Source organism: Orycteropus afer, unplaced genomic scaffold, assembly GCF_000298275.1.
Source record: "Orycteropus afer afer isolate SDZICR_OR568_19922 unplaced genomic scaffold, OryAfe1.0 scaffold00151, whole genome shotgun sequence".
In the NCBI taxonomy this organism is placed as follows: Eukaryota; Metazoa; Chordata; class Mammalia; order Tubulidentata; family Orycteropodidae; genus Orycteropus; species Orycteropus afer.
The window spans coordinates 545,782-568,161 of record NW_006921738.1 but is presented as its reverse complement, the minus strand read 5'-3'; positions in this window follow the sequence as shown (position 1 = coordinate 568,161).

The window sequence follows — 22,380 nt, the reverse complement described above, 5'->3', positions numbered from 1 at the left end:
TGAATAACATGAGAAAAGTCAAGGAGTGAAAAGAAAGAGAACAGTGACAGATAATATCCAAAGAAATACCTAGGAATTTTCCATAATAGAATAAAGAAAAATACCCTCAGATTCAAGAAACATAATCAATACTGAGCATGATAAATTTTGAAAAAAAAAAAAAAAAACTGTATCTAGACACATCTTAATAAAATTGAAGAATGTAAAAGACCTGAGATGTAAGAAGTAAATAAAGTAATGAATAAATAAAATAGTAAATATTTGGGTAAATCTAAACTCTGACTACATAAAGTATTAAAAACATCAACATTGCTATAGGAATAAAATACTTGACACCTTCAATATGTAAGTCAAAAGATGGTCAAAGAGAGAATATGGATTGAAGGTTCTTTTTGTTTTAGGGGTGGAGAAGTTAAAATTAAAGGTTAACTCTAAAGTTTTAAGTATACATCTCAAAATACCTAATATCATTACTAAGAACAGAAGTAGAGTATTATATACAAATGTAAAAACATAACAAAACAACAACAACAACAAAAGCATGAAGCAAAGCAGTCTGAAAATTAATGAACTAAGATTCCACCCTAAGATCATGTTGTTAGGCGCTGTCAAGTTGCTTCTGAATCATAGTGACCCTAAGAACAATAGAAGGAAACACTGCCTGGTACTCCACATCTTCGTAATCGTTGGCATGTTTGCATCCATTGTTGCAGCAACTCTGTCAATCCATCTCATTGAGGGTCTTCTTCTCTGTCTCTGACCCTCCACATTATCATACATGATATTTTCTCCTCCAGGGACTGGTCCCTTCTGTTAACATGTCCAAAGTATATGAGACAAAGGCTCATCATCCTCACTTCAGAGGAACATTCTGACTGTGCTCCTTCCAAGACAGATTTGTTCATTCTTCTGGGAGTCCATGGTATATTCAATATTCTTTGCCAATACCACAATTCAAAGGCATCAATTCTTCTTCAGTCTTCCATATTCATTGTCCAGCTTTCATATGAATATGAGGTATTGAAAAATCCAAGGCTAGGTCAGGCTCATCTTAGTCCTCAAAGTGAAATCTCTGCTTTTGAACACTTTAAAGAGATGCCTTTTGCAGTAGATTTGCAAAAATTTGATTTCTCGACTCTTGCTTCCATTGGCGTTGATTGTGGATTAAAGTAAAATAAAATCTTTGAAATTTTCAATATTTTCTCCATTTGTCATGTAATTGTTTTTGGGGCCATCTACTTCCACAGTGATACCACCTCGGAAACCCAAAGGGGGTTCACGATGAGTTGGATCTGACTCCACAGCTGTGCGTTGTATTGCATTATTGTGTTGTTTTTGCTTCAGTGGTAAGGATTTTTTTTTTTTTTTATGTTGAGATATAATCTGTATAGAAGGTTGTAGTTTTTAATCTAAATTACTAAGTGCTCCAAGTCCTCTTCACTTTCAGCAAGCAAGGCTGTTATCATCTGCATACTGCAGATTGTTAATGAGTTTTCCTTCAACCCTGATTCCATGTTCTTCTTCATACAGTCCAGGTTCTAAGATTATTTGCTCAGCATACAGATTGAATAAGTGTGGTGAAAGGACGCAACCCTGACACACACCCTTCCTGATTTTAAATTATCCAGTATCTACTTGTTCTGTTCAAAGGACTACCTCTTGGTCTATGGACAGTTTCCTCATGAGCACAATGAAGTGTTCCAGAATTCTTATTCTTCTCAATGTTACCCATAATTTATTATAATCCACACACTTGCATAGTACATAAAGACACAAGGAAACATCTTTCTGGCACTCTCTTCTTTCAGCCAAGATCCATCTAACATGAGAAATGATATCCCTCATTCCCCTTCCTTTTCTGAATCCAGCTTGAATTTCTGTCAGTTCCCTGTTGATGTATTGCTGAAATATTTTTTAAATTATCTTCAGCAAAATTTTGGTTGTGTGTAATGTTAATAATGTTGTTTGATAACTTCTACATTCTGTTGGATGACCTTTCTTTAAAATGGATACAAATATGGATCTCATCCTGTCAGTTGACCATGTAGTTGCCTTCCAGATTTCTTGGCATAGATGAGTGAACACCTCCAGTGCTGCAACTGTTTACTAAAACATTTCAGTTGGTATTCCTTCAATTCCTGGAGTCTGGTTATTTGTTAATTCCTTCAGTGTACATTGGACTTGTTCCTTCAATAGTGTTGGTTCTTGATCTACAATATCTCCTGAAATGATTGAATATTCACCAATTATTTTTAGTACTGTGATTCTGTGGATACCTTCCATCTTCTTTTGATGTTTCTTGATCATTTAATATCTTGCCCATGCGACCCTTCAATATTCCAACTCAAGGCTTGAAGTTTTCCTTCAGTTCTTTTAGCTTGAGAAAATATCAAGTGTATTCTTCCCTTTTGGTTTTCTAACTCCAGGTGTTTGCACATTTTATTATAATACTTTGTCCTCTCAATATCCGCTTTGAAATCTTCTGTTCAGCTCTTTTCTGTCATCATTTCTTCCATTTGTTTTAGTTTTAGGACATTGGGGGAAAAATAACAATAAACGTGATGAAAGCAGAATGAGTGACAGGTAATACTGTTAATAGAAATCAATAAAATGGAAAGCAAATAAGCAAGAGAGAAATTTAACAAAGCCAAGACATGGTTCTTTAAAAAAGTCAAGTATAATACATAAGCCTTTGCAAGGCTACAAAAGACTTAAATGCCCCAAATTAAAAGGAAAAATAAATAAACCACTGGGGGAGTAAAAGATGGGGTGGTGGTGTTTAAATATTACACTGGATGTTACTAGCTAATATCTACATTCTTTCAATCCTGTTTTTAAGATGAAAATTTAACAAATCTTTATGCTCAATATAATGTAAGTATGCTATGAGGTTTGCATCATGCTGCATTCAAAGACATAATTATTGTTGTTATCTGCCCTCCAGTCGGACCCGACTCATAGCAACCCCTCCTTTGGGTTTCCAAGGCAGTATCAATACAGAAGTAGATTGCCCAACCTTCCTTCTGAGGAGTGGCTGGTGGGTTTGAACCGCCAGCCTTCTGGTTAGCAGTCAAATGCCTTAGGCACTATGCTTTGCCCTAATTTTTTCCTTGAGGATCTTTATAGTTTTAGGTTTCACATTTAAGCCTTTGATCCATCTGGAGTTAATTTTGTGTGTGCTGTGAGGTACAGATCTTGTTTCATTTTTCTGCAAATAGATATCCAGTTTTGCTAGCACCATTTGTTAAACAGACAATCTCTTCCCCATTTAATGAATTTCAGCCCCTTGTCAAAGACCATACGTTGATGAATCTATTTCTGGGATCTCAATTCTATTTCATTGGTCTCTATGTCTGTTGTCATACCAATACCAGGCAGTTTTGAGTATTGTAGCCGTATGGTAGGTTTTAAGATCTGGGAGTGTGAAACCTCCTACTTTGTTCTTCTTCAATAGTGCTTTTCTTATCTGAGTTCTTGTTCCTTTCCATATAAAGTTAGTGACTGGTTTTTCCATATCCTTAAAGAATGTTGATGGGATCTGGAGTGGGGTTCCATTGAATGCATCAATTACTTTGGGTAGAATTGACATTTCCACATTGTTCAATCTTCCTATCCACGAGCATGGTATGTTCTACTGTTTATGTAGATCTCTTAGGGTTTCTTGAAGTAGTCTTTTATAGTTTTCTTTGTACAGGTCTTTTGTGTCCTTAATGAGATTTATTCTCAAGAATTTTATTATTTTATTTTTTAATGCCTAAGACATTTGACTGGTAACCAGAAGGCTGGCGGTTCAAAGCCAAAAGCCACTCTTCCGAAGGAAGATCGGGCAATCCACTTTCATAGTGATACCCCCTCCCAAGAAGGGTTCTCTATGAGTCAGATCCAACTCAAAAGCAGTGAGTATGGTTTTGGTACTATAAATGGTACTGATTTCCTTATTTCTTTTTCAGCAATCTTTTTGCTGGTGTAGATGAATCCAACTGATTTTTGGATGTTGATCTTGTATCTGGCCAGTGTGCTAAATTTCTCAATTAGTTCCAGTAGATTTTTGAGTGAGTTTCTTGGGTTTTCTAGGTATAGGATCATATCATCAACAAATAGTGATTTTTTGACTTCATCCTCACCAATTTGGATGCCTTTGATTTCCCTTTCTTGCCTTATCGCCCTAAGACTTCCAGTACAATGTTGAATAGAAGTGGTAATAGAGGACATCTTTGTGTGGTGATTCCTGTTTGCAAGAGAAATGGTTTCAGTGTCTCTCCATTGAGAATAATGTTGGCTTGCATATATGCCATTTATTATGCTGAGGGATGTCCCTTCTATTCCTGTTTTGCTGAGAGTTTTGATCAGGAATGGGTGTTGAATTTTATCAAATACCTTTTCTGCATTGATTGATATGATCATGTGGTTCTTTTTCTTTGTTTTATTTATATAGTGAAGGACGTTGATTGTTTTTCTAATGTTGAACCATCCTTGCATTCCAGGTATGAACCCCAATTTGTCATAATGAATAATTTTTTGATATGTTGTTGGAGTCTATTGGCAAGGATTTTGTTGAAGATTTTTGCATCTATATTCATGAGGGATATTGGTCTGTAGTTTTCCTTTGTAGTGAAGTCTTTGACTGGTTTTCATATCAAGGTTATGTTTGCTTCATAAAATAAATTTGGGAGGATTCTGTCCTTTTCTATGTTTCGAAATAGTTTGAGTGGGATTGGTGTCAGTTCTCTGAATTTTGGTATAAATCTCTGGTGAAACTGTCTGGGCCAGGATTATTTTTTGTTGTTGTTGTTAATTTTTTTATGACCTGTTCAATTTCTTATTTTATTAGGGTTCTGTTCAACTTTTCCACCTCAGTCTGTGTTAGTTTAGGTAAGTAGTGTGTTTCTAGAAATCTATCCATTTCTTCCAGATTTTCAAATTTATTGGAGTACAATTCTTCATATTATCCTCATATTATACTTTTTATTTCAGTTATTTCTATTGTGAGGTCACCTATTTCATTTCTTATTCATGTTATTTTTATTCTCTCCCTTTTTTCTTTTGTTAAATTTGCTAGTGGTTTGCCAATTTTATTAAACTTTTCAAGAAACCAACTTCTAGTCTTGTTGTTTTTTTTTCTATTATCTTTCTATTTTCTCATTTATTTCTGCTCAAATCTTTATTATCTTCTTTCTTCTGGTTACTGTAGGGTCTTATTGCTGTTCTTTTTCTAGTTGTTGGAGATGTTGGTTTAAACATCAAATACCTTTTCTGCATTGATTGATATGCTCTCAATGTTGATTTTGGCTCTTTCTTCTTTTTTGATGCATGTATTTATTGCTATAAATTGTCCTCTGATCATTGCTTTTGCTGTGTCCCAAAGATTTTGGTATGTTGTCTTTTCATTATGATTTGACTCAAGGAATTTTTGAATTTCATATTTTACTTCTTCTGTTACCCAGTCATTCTTAAGGAGGGTATTGTTCAGTTTCCTCTTTTTCTATTGATCTTCCTATTGCTGATTTCTAATTTGAAAGCACTGTGATCTGAGAAGATGCTTTGCAGGATTGCAATGTTTTTAAATTTATTAAGGCTTGCTTTATGGCCTAATATATGGTCTATCATAGAAAATATTCCATGTGCACTGGAAAAGAATATATATTGTGCTGTTGTTGGGTGAAGTGCTCTGTACATGTCTATAAGGTCAAGTTGGTGGATTGTATTGTTTAGCTCTTCTGCATCTTTGTTGAGTTTCTTTCCAGTTTTCTATCTTTCATTGAAAGTGGTGTATTAAAGTCTCCTACTAAGGCTGTGGTGTCAGCTATTTGCATTTTCAGTTCTGTTAAAGATAGATTTATATATTTTGAGGCACTTTCATTGGGTCCATAACTACTTATTATGGTTATATTTCCTTGTTCAATTGATCCTTTAATCATTTTTTAATGTCCTTCCTTGTCCCTTATGGTGGTTTCTGTCTTAAAGTCAATTTTATCAGAAATTAGTATTGCCACTCCTGCTCTTTTTGGTTGCCATTTGCTTGATATCTCTTTTTCCAACCTTTGATTTTTAGTCTATTTAATCTAGTCTTTGTCTCTAAGATGTGTCTCTTATAGAGAACATATTGATGGGTCATGTTTTCTTATCCAGTCTGCAAGTCTCTGTCTCTTGAGTGGTGCATTTAATCCACTGACATTTAGTGTAATTATGGACAAGTATGAATTGGTTGCTGTCATTTTGTTATGTGTTTTGTCATGGTGTTCCTGGTCTTTGTTCCATATAATTTTCTGTTGTTGAGCTCACTGTGTTTATGAATCATGTTATCATTTCCTTTGTTGCTATTGTTTTAGCTTTTGCTAAATATTTGTGCTTGTCCTCTTTTGTTTTTATTGTGATGTGAAAATTTCTTATTTTTCTTGGAGATTACCCTGTGATTTATAATTTTCTCCCCAAGTTTAGAGCATTCTATGTTGTAACTCTTTTGACTTCCTCACCATTTAGAAGTTCTGTAACTACACTATTTTTTCCTTTTTTTTTGTTTTATAGTTGTCTTTATTTGCCAATTGATGTCTCTGGTTCCTGCTTACAATGTTGTAAGCTTGTTTTCCTGTATATACTTCCATAATTGTGTTGGTTTCTGGGCTATGACATCTTGTGTGTTAATGGCTGGTTGTTGTTTGCTATTGGTTCTCTGTTCAAAGGACTCCCTTTAGTATCTCTTGTAAGGTTGGTCTGCTTTAACAACTTCTCTTAATTTCTGCTTATCTGGAAATCTCCCAATTTCACCATCTGTATGGTATATATCTATATATATTTCCATCTACCTATCTATCTATGTATCTATCTATGTATCTATCTATCTGGGAGCTCTGGTGGCATAGTGCCTAAGGCATTTGCCTGCTAACCTGAAAGTGGGCTGTTTAAACTTATCAACTGCTCCTTGGAAGGAAGTCTGGGCAATCTACTTCCATAGACATACTGCCTCAAAAACCCAAGGAGGGGTCACCATGAGTCAACATTGACTCGACAGCAGTGAGTTTGATTGTTATTTTTTTTTTTGTCTATATCTATATGTGTGTGTGTGTGTGTCTGTGTGTGTGGGGAGCTCTTGTGGCATAGTGCCTAAGGCATTTGACTGCTAACCAGAAGGCTGGCAATTCAAACCCACCAGCCACTCCTCAGAATGAAGGTTGTATAACTTAGTTACATAGTGACACTGCCTTGGAACCCATGAAGAAGGGGGTCCCTATGAATCAGATCTGACTCAATGGCAGTGCATTTGGTTTTATATGTATGTGTGTGCATGTGTGTACATATATATATATATATATATATATATATTGTAATTAGGTGCTGTTGAGTGGGCTCTGACTTATAGCAAACCTATGTACAACAGAAAGAATCACTGTCCAGTCCTGTGCCAGCCTCTACATACTTGCTATACCTGAGCCCATCATTGTAGCCACTGTGTCAATCCATCTCATTGATGGCCTTCCCACTTTTTGCTGATCCTCCACTACCAAGCACAATATCCATCTTCAGGGAATGGTCCCTTCCTGTAAGATGAACAAAGTAGGTCAGATGAAGTCTGACCATTCTTGCTTCCAAGGAGCAATCCAGCTGCACTTCTTCCAGGACAGATTTGTTAGTTTTTCTGGCAGTCCATGGCACTTTCAGTATTCTTCACCAACACCTCAATTCAAAAGCACAAACTCTTCTTTGGTCCTCCCTATTCATTGTCCAGCTTTAACATGCACATGAGGTAATTGAAAACACCAAGGCTTGGTTTAGGCACACCTTAGTCTTCATAGAGACATCTTTGCTTTTCAGTATTTTAAAGAGGTCTTTTGCAGCAGATTTGCCCAGTGCAACTGTCCCCTCTGATTTCTTGACTGCTGTTTTCATCAGTGCTTATTGTGGAAACAAGTAATATGAAATCTTTGACAATTTCAATCTTTTCTCTATTTATTTTGATGCTGCTTATTGGTCCAATTGTGATGATTTTCATTTTCTTTATGTGGAGGTATAATCCATACTGCATACTGTAGTCCTTAATCTTCATCAGCAAGTGCTTCAAGTCATCCTCACTTTCAGCAAGCAAAATTGTGTCATCTGCATATCATAGCATGTTAGTGAGTCTTCCTCCAATGTCATACTCTTCTTTATATAGCCTAAATTCTTGGATTATTTGGTCAGGATACAAATTGAATAAGGGAATGCACTATTCCCTTGTTCTTTTCAAATAACAGCCTCCTGGTCCATGTGCAGGTTGCTCATGAGTACAATTAAATGTTCTGGAATTCTCATTCTTCTCAAAGTTATCCATAATTTGTTATGGATCACACAATTGAATACCTTTGCACAATCAACAAAACAAAAGTAAACATCTTTCTGATATTCTTTGCTTTGACCCAAGAAGCATCTGACATCAGCAATGATATCCCTCATTCCACATCCTCTTCTGAATCTAGTTTGCATTTCTGGAAGTTCTCTGTCAACACACTGCTGCAACCTTTTTGAATTATTCATATTGAAGCCAAAAAAAAAAAAATTACCTAGATTGTACAAAGAGATGAAAAGAAAAAAAACAAAACAAAACAAGAGGTTTTGGAATGTTGTTTATCAGGGAACCTAAAAATACAGTGCTCTGCCATGTTCTACATTCCATGAACTATATGTTCTATGTTCACATCTATGGAAAAATATTAGGCAGATGACATCTGGAAGACTTTTCCTACTGTGAGTTTATTTTTTTGTTTTATTTTTAATCCCTGTCTTAAATAGAAGCTGAAGTATTAGAAGTGACATAGAAATGTATAGGCATACATTGTGAATTGTTGTTGTTGTTATGTGCCTGTGAATATCAAAGTGCTAATGTTTCAATATAAAAGATATTGGTTTTATATATCATACCCAATTTATTGAGGATGAATGAATTTTGGGGCCTATATATTAAGCAGACATCAATTAAGTAAGCTAGCAAAAAGAGACAAGAATTTCTTAAATCAATCTATTTCTTACTTGTAATAAATAAATAAAAGGTGAACATTTATTTTAATCTTTCCAATTAAAAGAAGTGATATCCAACATACAACTCCATAAACATGAAAATGTCTTTGATACCTAAATTTAGCACACATCTTGCTTATTTGCTTAATGAACAGAGTTATTTCAGTTAGTAAGCACACTGGATGTTGTGATAGACCCATGACCCAGAAAAGTGCAGGCAGCTTTTATATGCCCCCAGTTGTCTCTAATTAATACAAGTTCCTCATCTTGACATATGAAAATAAGTAGAGCATCAAGGGATATCATCAGTGTTAAGAAATTTCAATATAACATCATTAAATGGCATCTGAGGAAAATCTAATATGAATGCAGTTTACTTTTAAAAAATCAAATAGCTCTAAATATTTCATCAAAAAGATGTCATGTCAAATATGAGAAAAAACAGAAGTAGTTGCAATAACTGCGCCATGCCATAAATCAAGGTGTTTTTATTATTATTATTGAAGTTTATTCCATATACAAAAAGACTCTTACATGACTAATGCTCTTAAATTTAAAATCTGAAGTCAAGGGTAAGACAACTTAGACCTAAATTTGTTTTAAATATTGTGTTGTGACTTTTTTCCCAACTTGAAAGATAATATTCTGTTTGAGATTTAATATAGGTCATAAAATAGTAAAAGTGATTCTACCTTGGCATATATAGAAATTTTCACTGCTTCCAATAGAGGCATGCTATCTAATTTGGTAGTCAATAACCACATATGGATATTCAAATTTCAATTAAGTAAAATTAAATAAAATAAAAAAATTGAGTCCTTCAGTTTCTCACATTTCAAGTGGTCCTTAGTCACATGTGCTACTGATTGTCGTACTGGATTCTGTAAATATAGAACATTTCTACTGTGACAGATAGTTTATTGGACAGAGCTGGAAATAGAGAGTCCTGGAAAAGATTTAAGAGGTAGGCAGTCAGAAGCCTGGAAGTGTTAAAATGGCAGAATTATTTAGCCTGGAGAGAAGAAACAGTCCTGGCCTCATGATGATATTTGAATGACAGAATGGATACAAAGAGAGGCAGCTAGCTGTTTTTCATATACTTGGAAGAGAGAGGAGGAAATGATTTAAAATATATTGGAGAGATTTAGGTTAAACAGAAAAGAGAGAATTATTCTGTAAGTGAATGATTTATAGGAAACTTCCTCCCCATAAACCCCTGTTAGAAGTTCACATACCTAGTAACAGGCAGTGAATATTTATCACTGAAAATTAGGCAAAATGTGTAGGTATACTTTCTAAACTTACAGAGACGAAGTCAGTTAATCAGTAAATGAATATTTATCAGTAAATGAATACTATGTGTCAGGAATTGTATTAGAGAGATATAGCAGTTGCACTCAACATAATTTACCACTGGCTCCATGGAAGAAAGTTCTGGGGGGCTGCTTCTGTAAAGGTTACAGCCACAAAACCCTATGGAGCAGTTCCAATCTATAAAACACTGGGTGCTGTGAGCTGGAAAATGTTTGGAGACAATGGTTTATGGGTTATTCATATGGAGAATACATTTACCTAGCAAGTACTTGGTGTTAAATCCTAAATACCTGTACAAGGAAATCTAACTCTAATAGTTTTTAAATATATAATTGATAACATTGGGAAGCCCTGGTGGTGAATAGGTTAAGTGTTCAACTGCTGACAGAAAGGTAAACAGTTAGAACCTACCAGATATTCTGTGAAATAAAAACTTGTTGATCCACTCCCATTAAAGTTACAGCCTAGAAGCCCTGTGGAGAAGTTCTACTCTGTTCTGTAGGGTTGCAATAGGGCCACTATAAGTCAGAATTGACTAAATAGCAAAATAACAACAGTCATGTATTTATTAAGGAACTCTGGTTGCATAGTGGGTAAGGCATTTGGCTGCTAACCAGGTTGGTGGTTCAAACTCACCTGCTGCTCTGTGGAAGGAAGATGAGGCACTCTATTTATATAAAGATTTATAGCCTTGGAAATTCAATGGAGGTCACTGTAAGTCAAAATCAACTTGGTGGCAGTGGGTTTTGGTTCTTAGGGGAATTTTTAACTTGTGTTCTGCAGAGTTGTCAGTAGTAGTGGTTATGTAAAGAGATGCCAAATTTATATTAACAATCACAAATGGGAGTAGAACGGAAGACTTCTTTTTGAGGAGCATAAGAAATTTCAATGAATTAGCTGCAGGCATCTTGTTTTCCCTTGCATGAGCACAGATTAACAAAAAAGAAAATAACTTCCTTCTTTTGGATGAATAAAAACACATTTGCACTGAATATAACTTAGTTTACAAAACAGGATAAAATACAGTAAGATGTAAAGTGTGTATTTTGTGTTGTCATAAAAATTCATTAAATACTGGGCAAGAATTTTATAGAAATTGGTATTTCTGAAGCTGCTGAAACAGACGTTGCCCAAGTTGGGCAATGAGTCCAGGTTCTATATATTTAAAAGAACTTCTGGAGGGCTTTTGGGAAGGCCATGTTCCCTTGGTAGTCCTCCCATTGGAGCACGTGGGCAGGAAACTCTTACCTGGTGCCAGAAGCTTGTGCTTTGCAGAGGAGATATGAGTAGCAGGTCCCTCCTGCATTCCTGGAGTAATGATGTCAAGCAATTTGTGTGGCCAAAGGCAGCTGCGTGATAAACCTGGAGCAAATGTATGTATATTTAAGTCTCCCTCTCTAATTGCTACACCTACATTCAGGTTTTTCAATCACAGGGAAAGAATTTCTTAGAATCTGCAATTCCAGACAACCTTGTACTATCAAAAATTAAGCTACCTAGCCTGACTTTAGGAGTCCTGGTGGCGCAGTGGTTAAGAGCTCACTGGCTAATCAAAATGTTGGTGGTTCAAACCCATTAGCTGCTCCATGGTAGAAAGAAATGACAGTCTGCTGCCCTAAAGATTCACCATCTTGGAAACCCTGTAGAGGCACTTCTGCCCTGTCCTGTACAGCCACTATCAGCTGGAATTGACTTGACAGCAATGTTTTTGTTTTTGTTTTTAAGCCTGACTTTGAATAATCTTTCTCATCTCAAATCTCTAGTTCTCTGTGATTTGTAATTTACAAGGATTAGAAAATAAAGGACTTAATTCTTTCATTGAGAGATTTATAATTTATAGTTATATAAATGGCAAATGCCATTGTAATTTAAATGTCCAGAATTGAAAAAACACCTATTTGATTATGACTTATTTTCAGAACTCTGTTCCTATATATTCAAATATTACTTGTAATTATTTTTTTAAGATTGAAAACTCCGTACTCTGCAACTTTTAAAATAGACTGTGAAGTTCCTATGGCTGGAGCTCTGGTGGAATAGTGGCTAAGACACTTGACTGCTAACCAGAAGGCTGGTGGTTCAAACTCACCAGTCACTCCTTGGAAGGGAGACAAGGCAATCTACTTCCGTAGTGATACTGCCTCAGAAACCCAAGGAGGGGTCGCTATGAGTCGGGTCCAACTTGACGGCACACAACAAAACAACAGTGCCTAAGGCATTTGCCTGCTAACCAGAACGCTGATGGTTCAAACCCACCACCCACTTCTCAGAAGGAAGACTGGACAATCTACTTCCATAGAGGTACCACTTCGCAAACCCAAGCATAGGTCACTGACTCAGAATTTACTCCACAGCATTGAGTTTGGTTTTCTGGTTTATTATAAAAGAATGTTATTTTTATTGAAGCCACTGATGTTCACATCAATATAATAGATAAAATGTGGAACCCTATGTACCCTAAAACATTTCCTGAGTCTGAAGATAGGCTAACAATTGTTTATTCACTTCTGGAAAGATGTTGTGTTGTTGTTGTTAAGTGCCGTCGAGTCGTTTCCGACTCATAGCGACCCCACGCACAGCAGAATGAAACAATGCCCGATCCCGCGCCAGCCCCACAATCCCTGCTATATTTGAGCCCATCATTGCAGCCACTGTATCAATCCATCTCATTGAAGGCCTCCTCTTCTTTCGTTGACCCTCCACCCTACCAAGCATGACATCCTTCTCCAGGGAATGGTCCCTTCTTACAACATGACCAAAATAGATGAGACGAAGTCTGGCCATTCTTGCTTCCAAGGAGCATTCTGGCTGCACTTCCTCCAGGACAGATCTGTTAGTTCTTTTAGCAGTCCATGGTACTTTCAGCATTCTTCGCCAGCACCACAACTCAAAAGCATCAACTCTTCTTCGGTCTTCCTTATTCATTGTCCAGCTCTCATATGCATACGAGGCAATTGGAAATATCATGGCTTGTGTCAGGCGCACCTTAGTCCTCAAGGAGATATCCTTGCTCCTCAGCACTTGAAACAGTTCCTTCGCAGTTGACTTTCCTAATGCTACACGTCGTCTAATGTCCTGACTGCTGCTTCCATTGGCATCGATTGTAGAACCAAGCAACGTGAATTCTTTGACAACCTCAATCTTTTCTCCATTTATTGTGATGCTGCTCATTGGTCCAGTTGTGAGGATTTTTGTTTTCTTTATATTGAGACCCATGGAAAGATAAGACCCATAAAGTCCACATTTCAGCATAATAGACATTGGGCCTAGCAAAAATCATTTAACTGTTTGAAAAGGTAGGGTTCAATAGCGAAAACTTATTTCTTCACTAAAACACCAAATTGCTTTATATTTATTAGGAGCTCTGGTGGCATAGTGCCTAAGGCATTTGACTGCAAACTAGAAGGGTGGCAGTTCAAACTCACCAGCTACCCAGGGCGGAAGGAAGGTTGGGCAATCTACTTCCATAGTGATACTGTCTTGGAAACCCAAAGAGGGGTTGCTATGAGTCAGATCTTACTCCACGGCAGTGTTTTGCGTTATTTTCATTTTAAGGAACTCTGGGGGCATGGTAGTTAAGGCATTTGGTAGCTAACCAAAAGTTTCGCTGTTCGAACCCACCAACTGCTTAGTAGAAGAAAGATGAGGCAGTCTACTTCTGTAAATTTATAGCTTTGGAAATGCTACGGGGGTCACTATGAGTCCAAATTGAACTAGATAGTAGTGAATTTGATTCTGAGTTTTCTGACTTCAGTTTCATCCCAGAGAAAGCTAATTGTATGTCCAAACTAAAAAAAACAATAGGGACCAGTAGTAGTTCAGTGATAGAATTCTCATCTTTATGCTAGATACTTGGATTCAATTTCTGGTCATGTACTTTCAATCATGGCCACCAGCCATGTGTCAGTGGAGGTCTGTGTGCTGCTAGGGTGCTGACTAGGTTTCAGTGGAGGATCCAGATTAAGATGGACTAGGAAGAAAGGCCTGGTGATCTACTTCTGAAGATCTGCCAAGGAAATACATCAGCCAACAAAACCTATGGATCACAAGGGTCCCGTCTCCAGCCACTCAGGCAGATGGTGCAAGACCAGGCAGCATTTGTTCTGTTGTGCATGAGGCCTCCCAAAGTTGCAGGTCAACTCAACAGCAGCTAACGACAATAATGGAGAACAATAACACTTATAAAATGAATGCTACATACTAGGAATTATTCTAAGCATGTTGTTAGTTGCTATGGAGTCCATTTTGGCGGATGGTGATCCCATATTTGTAGAGTGCAACTCCATTATGGAGTTTTCAAGGCTGTGGAGGTTGTAAGCTTTCAGAAGCAGATCTCCAGTCCTGTCTTCTGAGGCACTCTGGGTGGGTTTGAACTGGTGATGTTTTGGCTAATAGTTGAACACTTAACTGTTTGCACTATCCAAGTCCTCCTTCTATGCATGCTACATATATTAAATTAATCTTCTAAACTCCTCTGAAGTTGTTATTATATTTTCGTTTTGCAGATTAGCAAACTGAGGCAATGAGAGATTGAAGACAAAATGCCCGTTCCGCCTGGCAGATATGATTGGGTGGATCTGAAATAGCTCAACGATTCTGTGATTCTTCTAATATATCACACTTGACCTGCTAGAAACAAAGCAGAAATTACACTTGCTAATTCTTTTTCTACAATGTGGAATTAGTTGTTTTCTCCTTCTGGGAATGTGATTTTTAGTAATCTATAAAATAATGTATTCTACAATGAATGAAATAGAGACCTGGATCTAAAGATAACTTACATTAATAATAATTCAATAGAAACATTGAGAGCATAGAATGAAAAGAGTAAATTTAGGATCCAGAAAGCTGTCCTCTATTTCAGCCCAACTTTGCTATTTTCTGCAAGAAATTCACTTAATTCCTCAGCTTTGCTTTCTTCCCTTATAAAATACAAACTCTAAATAATGATATCCACCTCCTAGTTTTGAGATTAAATTAGATAAATATATTTTTTTTAAAAAAAGCATGAAAGTTACTAGTGGATGTACATCATAGTTACTATTAAAATTTTAAAGCATTATAAAGGAGACAGGTTAATATTAGATTAAAAAGGCTTTTCCAAATCCAAATGATTGGAGAGAAACCAGTTGTCCAAAGTGACATAAGAAATGAATAAAACTCATCACGCTGAGCTTCAATTTATAATCTTAATTGCTAGACTTGAACACTTTTAACTTTTAAAGAAACCTTATTACATTTATCCCCACTTTTCTACGTGATTGAGTGTCCTGATCTGGAACAGAACACACACATTTCTAATTATGCTAGCAGATTGAAATTAGCATTTCATCATCATCAAAAATCATATTTCAAATTCAGTTCTAAATCTTAAAACTTAGAGGATATTCCATGTTTTGTAAAACGTTCTTCAAACATTCTTTTCTTGTATGATTCTCTATTATCTAAGCTTTTTAAATAAGCATTTTCTGTTGATTCAAAATTTATACTTTTACAGAAACGTAGAAAGAGCTGCGTTTCCAGAAAATCATGTCCTGCTTAGAGAAGAGACAAGAGCAGCACTTTTGTGCCAGAGGAACTTCCCATGGAATCTTCCTTGTGTGTGTTCTAACCAATAAAGAGGGTTTGTTTTTTTGCTTTTTCTTCTGATTTTTGTTTTTAATTTAGGGGGAGTTGTCATCTCAGTAGACAGTATAAATTAGTCTGAAGAGAATTTAATTTCTCTCTAAGTAGGAGAAAGAATGAAAGATTACCTTCTTTACCTACCTACGTAATATTCAGTATTCAAATAAGTAGTTTCAGAACAGTGTCACAAATTTGGATTTGAGGCAACAAGAGCTTGATGTCTGAGTGCTGTCAAGGCCTTCAGGGTTTTAAGAAAAAAGAGTTTGCAGATTGATTGCATAAAATCTCTACTTTTTTGCTCCCTCACCTAAAAGAACCTTCTCAATAAGTGCTTTTACAGTTCATTGACATTTTGCAATTTCCATCTGAATGCCATTTATCATCTTCTCATTACCATGCTGGGGATACACATTAATGGACAAACCTAGAATGCAAATATTTATGGCTTCTCAGAAGCTAACACTTTTATGTCTGTATTAGAGAAGAAAATATAGTCCGAAATAAATATTTTGACTGAACTCGGTTGCTGGGTAAATCAGTGACACAACTGGAGATGAAAATTCAACCTGAACTGCCTTTTCCCTGAATTGTAGCCACAGCATTTCCAAGGAAGTACTCGATGGCACATAACAACAACAACAAGTGTTTACTAGAAAGAAGTGCTGGTGGCGAAGTGGTTAAACCCTCCGCTGCTAACTGAAAAGTCTGCAGTTCAAATTCTCCAGCCACTCTGCAGGAGAAAGACCTGGTGATCCTCTCCCATTAAGATTACAACCTTGGACATCTTATGATTCTCTCTCTGAGCTGAAATTGATTTGCAGGAAGCAGATTTAATGTTCGGAGACTAACATCTTAAGTAGGAAACTATATGCAGAATTTTTCAAAGACAACCTCAGAAAAGATGCAATAGGGAAGAAGTAATTGGACTTGAAAGTTTAGAGAAACAAGCATTATTTCTGTATTATTACCACAGGACAGGTGTACATTTAGTTCCAGTGTGCATGGGAACACCATGAGTGTGTGTGTGTGTGTGTGTGTGTGTGTGTAGTGACAACTCAGCTAACAGCAGCTAAAAACAAAAATAAACCATAATTAATTCATAGCCTTGGGCAAGTTAATTAACTATCTGGTGTTATAGTGCCTAAGGCATTTGACTGCTAACCAGAAAGTTGGAGGTTCAAACCCACCAGCCATTCCCAGAAGGCAGACTGGGCAATCTACATCTGCAAAGATTTACTGTCTCAGAGACGCAATGGGGGTCTCTATGAGTCAGACCCAACTTGATGTCCAGAATTTGGTTTTTATTTTTTGGTTTAGTGGTGAATTGCAAAGAGCTCTGGTGGTATAGTGGTTAAGGCATTTGGCTGCTGACCAAAATGTGGGTTGTTTGAACTTACCACCCTCTCTGCTGAAGAAAGATGAGGCAGTCAGCTTCTGTAAACATTTACAGCCTTGAAAATTCAATGGGGGTTGCCATGAGTTGGAATTGAGATGACAGTGAGTTTTTTTTTTTTTTTTCCCCTTTGATTTAGTCCTGTATTAAAAAAACAAAACAAAACTCACTGTCATCAAATCGATTGAACTCATAGGGACACCTCCTTGGGTTTCTGAGGCAGTATAACTACAGAAATAGATTGCTCAACCCTCCTTGCAAGGAGTGGCTGGTGGGTTTGAACCACCAGCCTTCTGGTGAGCAGTCAAGTGCCTTAGGCACTATGCTACCAGAGCTCCTATTAAGTCATATAGCAAAAAAAAAAAAAAAATCTAGTGTTGTCAATGTTCTTTGATCATATGACATAATATACACTTTACTTTATTATGTCATACATTGTTGCTGTTGTTATGTGCTGTCGAGTTGGCCCCAACTCATAGCGACCCCCACCCCGGGTTTTCGAAGCGGTATCACTACAGAAGTAGATTGCCCACCCTTCATATACCAAAGTGTATATTTTGTCATATGGTCAAAGAACATTGAAAATACTATTTTTTTAAAATATTCTTTGGCTTAAGGTATCATCAATATACATTTAAATAATAAAGTGCTTTTTCATGTGCAAGGGAAGAGAGGCAACTACTGGTTACTGCAAGTCAACTTATGCTTTATATTGGCTGATTGATTGTATCTTCATTGTCAGGTAGATTATATTTAAAGAAGAGCATTTTATAACTTGTTCAAAGTTATGAACCAAACCAAACTTACTGCATCAAGGTGATTCCAACTTATAGACCCCCCTTTGGGTTTCTGAGGTGGTAGATCTTTAGGGAAGTAGATTGCCCAGTCTTCCTTCTGCAGCGTGGCTGATGGCTTTGAACCGCCAACCCTCTGGTTAGCAGTCAAATGCCTTAGGCACTATGCCACCAGAGCTCAACTAGTAAATTGAGGGACTGACATTCAAAGCCAGGAATTAATTTCCAAACACATTCGCCTTCCACTACACAGGAATTCCTATAAAAAGTAAATGGCTAGGTTTATTTTCCGGTAGAAATTCAACTATATTTCACTGTATTCATCTATGTTAGCTGGATGGAGGTGTTTGGGTAGTCAGAAGTTAAAGTCTTTAGCTACTGTTAGCATATTTATATCCCTTAATAAAAAAAAAATGTGTATTATTATTAATTAATAATTTTAAAATGTCTTACTGGGTTTAAACTTGGTCAGTATTAAGACTTTTACTACACATGCCACTAGAATAATAACCTTTACATTTTAAGACAATTTTATGATGGAAATTGCTTAAGGGTCTTGGTATGAAACAGTTCCACAGTAAAACTTGTTAGGATTATTATATGGCAACTTCTTATGTATTCAGAGAGTATGGATACTTTAATAACTAGACCAACTTAAAAATAATTTAACCTTTTTCAAATTTGAGTAAATTATGTAGCTGAATAGTCTTTGAAAGTGGATATATATTAAAGATAGCTTCTAAGAAGAATTTTTTTGTGTTCTGAGGAAAAACTTCTTTATAGTTCTCAATACGAAGGTGTTACATTAAGGAAGGGAAGATGTCTTTAGGAATGTTTCTGATTAAACTTGCTCTATTTGCACTGTAACATTCCCTGCCTATGTACTCAGAACCTAGTTTGGAAATTCCTTTGGGGTATGCCTAATGTCCTGAAGCACTTAACATTCTTAACCTGTTTTCTTAGAACTTGCTTTTCATTTCCTGTGCTGAGCAAGCCAGTGAATTTGACCTTTGATCTATAAAGAATGTACTTCAAAGAAAGATTGAGCAAGGAGACTTATGGTGCCTTGTCATCTTTTATATATTGAAAAAGAATGTTTCTTAAAACAGAATGTGCACAAGCATAAAATTGAACAAAATAAAGATGTAGGTTCACTGCACATCCCCCAGTATTCTTCCCAGCAGATATATTTATGAATTAGGTTACAGTCAATGCTTTATACATGTTTAATTTCACTGCAAAAAAAAGAGCATTCTTTTACATCCTTATTGTTTTTTATATACCATTCTAATAACATCTTAATTAGTATTCAAAAAGCAAGAGCAATTAAGCAAGTAACTATGTCATTGTGTATTTCTAACAGATTTAGATTATTCTTCAGGCAGAATATTAAAACATTATATACATGCATTGAAATATAATAATTGGAAATAACTGCAAGCCATTTTTAATGATAAATGTTTTTAGTTCATTTGAATTCTATAAAGGTATTAATTCAATCTACCCATGTGTCACAACATTTCTGGCCAATAGCCATTTTTCCCACATATATTTAATATAAAAAAGGACAACAAACAAAAAAAATTTAGGTGAAGAATAATTAAGGATCAGCATTTACTAGTTTTCTTTTACTACATGAAAGATAATATTCAAATTTGATATTCGTATTTGGTGCAAAATTGCCTAGTTTACTTGGATTGTATCTGGTAATTATTCTAAAGGAGAATTTATTAAAAAAATCATAAATATGAATTTCAACAGTTAATTCATTTAATATATTCATTGAGCATATATTAATCTGGCCACTGTCCTAACTGTAGGAGAAACAATGTGAATGAGACACAGTCCTGTCCTCAAGGCAATAGGTAATGAAGATTGGTACAGATAACTTTTTACTGATGAAGATTAAAGACTACAGTTTGTAGTATAGATTACATCTAAACATAAAGAAAAAGAAAATCCTCACAACTGGGCCAAGAAGCAGCATCATGAAAAATGCAGAAAAGATTGAAGTTGTCAAAGATTTTATATTACTTGGTTCCATAATCATCACCAATGGAAGCATTAGTCAAGATGTCAGATGACGTACAGCACTTGGGCAAATCTGCTGCAAAAGACCTCTTTCAAATGCTGAAAAGCAAAGATCTCTCTTTGAAGACTAAGGTGTGCCTTCCCCAAGCCATGGTATTTTCAATCGTCATGTATACATGTGAAAGCTGCACAACAAATAAGGAAGACCAAAGAAAAGTTGATGCTTTTGAGTTGTTGTGTTGGCAAAGAATACTGAAAGTACCATGGACTGCCCCCCAAAACTAACAAATCTTTCCTGAAAGAAGTGCAGCTAGAATGCTTCTCAGAAGTGAGAATGGCCAGACTCCGTTTGATCTACTTTGGTCATGTTATCAGAAGGGCCCACTCCCTGGAGAAAGACATCATCCTTGGTAAAGTGGAGGGTCAACAAAAAAGGGGAAGGATCTCAACAAGATGGATTGACACAGTGGCTGCAACGATGGGCTCAGGTATAGCAAGGATTGTGAGGCTGGCACAGGACTGGGCAGTGCTTCATTCTGTTGTACACAGGGTCTCTATCAGTTGGAGCTCACTGGACAGCACGTAACAACAGCAAAAACCACCTGGAAGTCCCAAGGAGGGGCACCAATCTCATTTGTCAGTGAGCAAGGAGGTGAAGGAGAGAAAAGGCTATCTTAGCTGAAACTTGGAGGTTAAGAAGGAGTCAGCTAGGTAGAAAGGTATTATGGTAAGAGGTTTTAAGATTTTCTTCAGATTTTCATTTCCCCTTTCATATCTGAGTTGGCTGAAAGATATCTCAGAGATCATAGTCACATTCCTCCTTTTATACCTAAAGCTTATGGTGTTGAAGCGACTTACCCCAGCTCATAGAGGAAGTTAATGAAATAATCAGAACTTTGACCCAAGGCTTTTATGCCCATCTACTTCCTAATGTTCCCAGTAAATACCTATGGTATGACTCCTCCAGTTACATCTACAGAAACTTATTAATTTAGATGTTAAATGAGACTATCTAAATTTACTTTTAAAAAATAATATTTAAAGAACAATTCTTTTGGGAAAAATTAAAAAAAAAAAAAAAAAAAAACTATTGGTCCTGGTCATTGTTCTAGATTGGTGAGAAAAAAAAAAAAATACAATAGTTAACTGAGTTTGTGATTTATTTATTTATTTCCATCTTAATAGCTGGAATACATTGAACAAACTAAATGAATACATTGTAATCAGCCAATATTATTGTAATTATTATAATACAAAATGTTCAATCATTCACAGTTTAATTTGGTCATGTCAAAATGACAACCGTGAAATGAAATCAGTTAGAAAATAAGAGAGATGAAATTACGTTTTGATTTAACTGCTTGAAATTAGATTTCCATAGAGGACATGTATGGAGGTGACCAGGATGGGAAAATAAGAAAAAAGTAAGCAGTGATTATATGAAAAAGTAAAAATTATCTTACTATATTTTTAAGAATTTTCTATTTTGGTGATCAAGTTTATTCCTTCTTCAAAAGACCAAATAATATACAACTATGATTTTTATTAACTTTTACTATTTTGGAATGCTATGGAGTTGTTTTTATAGATCCCAAAATGTAATAATTTACTTTCTCCTGTGAGAAAGACATAATTTCTTCTAAAAAAGTAATTTATTTCTAACAAAATTTTGAGATCAGGAAAAAAGGAGAATAGAATGCTTGACATTTTATTAGAATATAATTACTTATTGCCACATATGTGTTACACTATAAATATTCAGATTAAGCAAGATGACAATGGGTGGTTAGATCTACTGACCCCAAATTCAAAAGTGTTAGAGATGTATTCAAATGCCTCGGTAGCACAAAGAATTAATGTGCTTGCCTGCTTACCTAAAGGCTGCTGGTTTGAATCCACTTAATAACATGATAGAAGAAAATGCTAGTGGTCTGCTTCTATAAAGATGACAGACAAAAAAATCCTGGGGAGTAGTTCTACTCTGGAACTGACTTGTCCACAACAGGTTTGTGGATGTGTTTTACAAACTGTAAACACACTAGGCTGCTGCAGTAAATTGCTTGATGTGGCCCTTCTAGCCATTGTCCTCCATTCTGTGATGTTTTGTAAATGTCATTATCCATGTCTATTTGGGGTAGTGTGGTAGTTAAGGTCAGGTATCAACTTGGCTGGGCAGCTGGTAGTAGTCATTCCCTATAATGACTGGCAATGGACTCTGTGATGGGATTTAGGTTA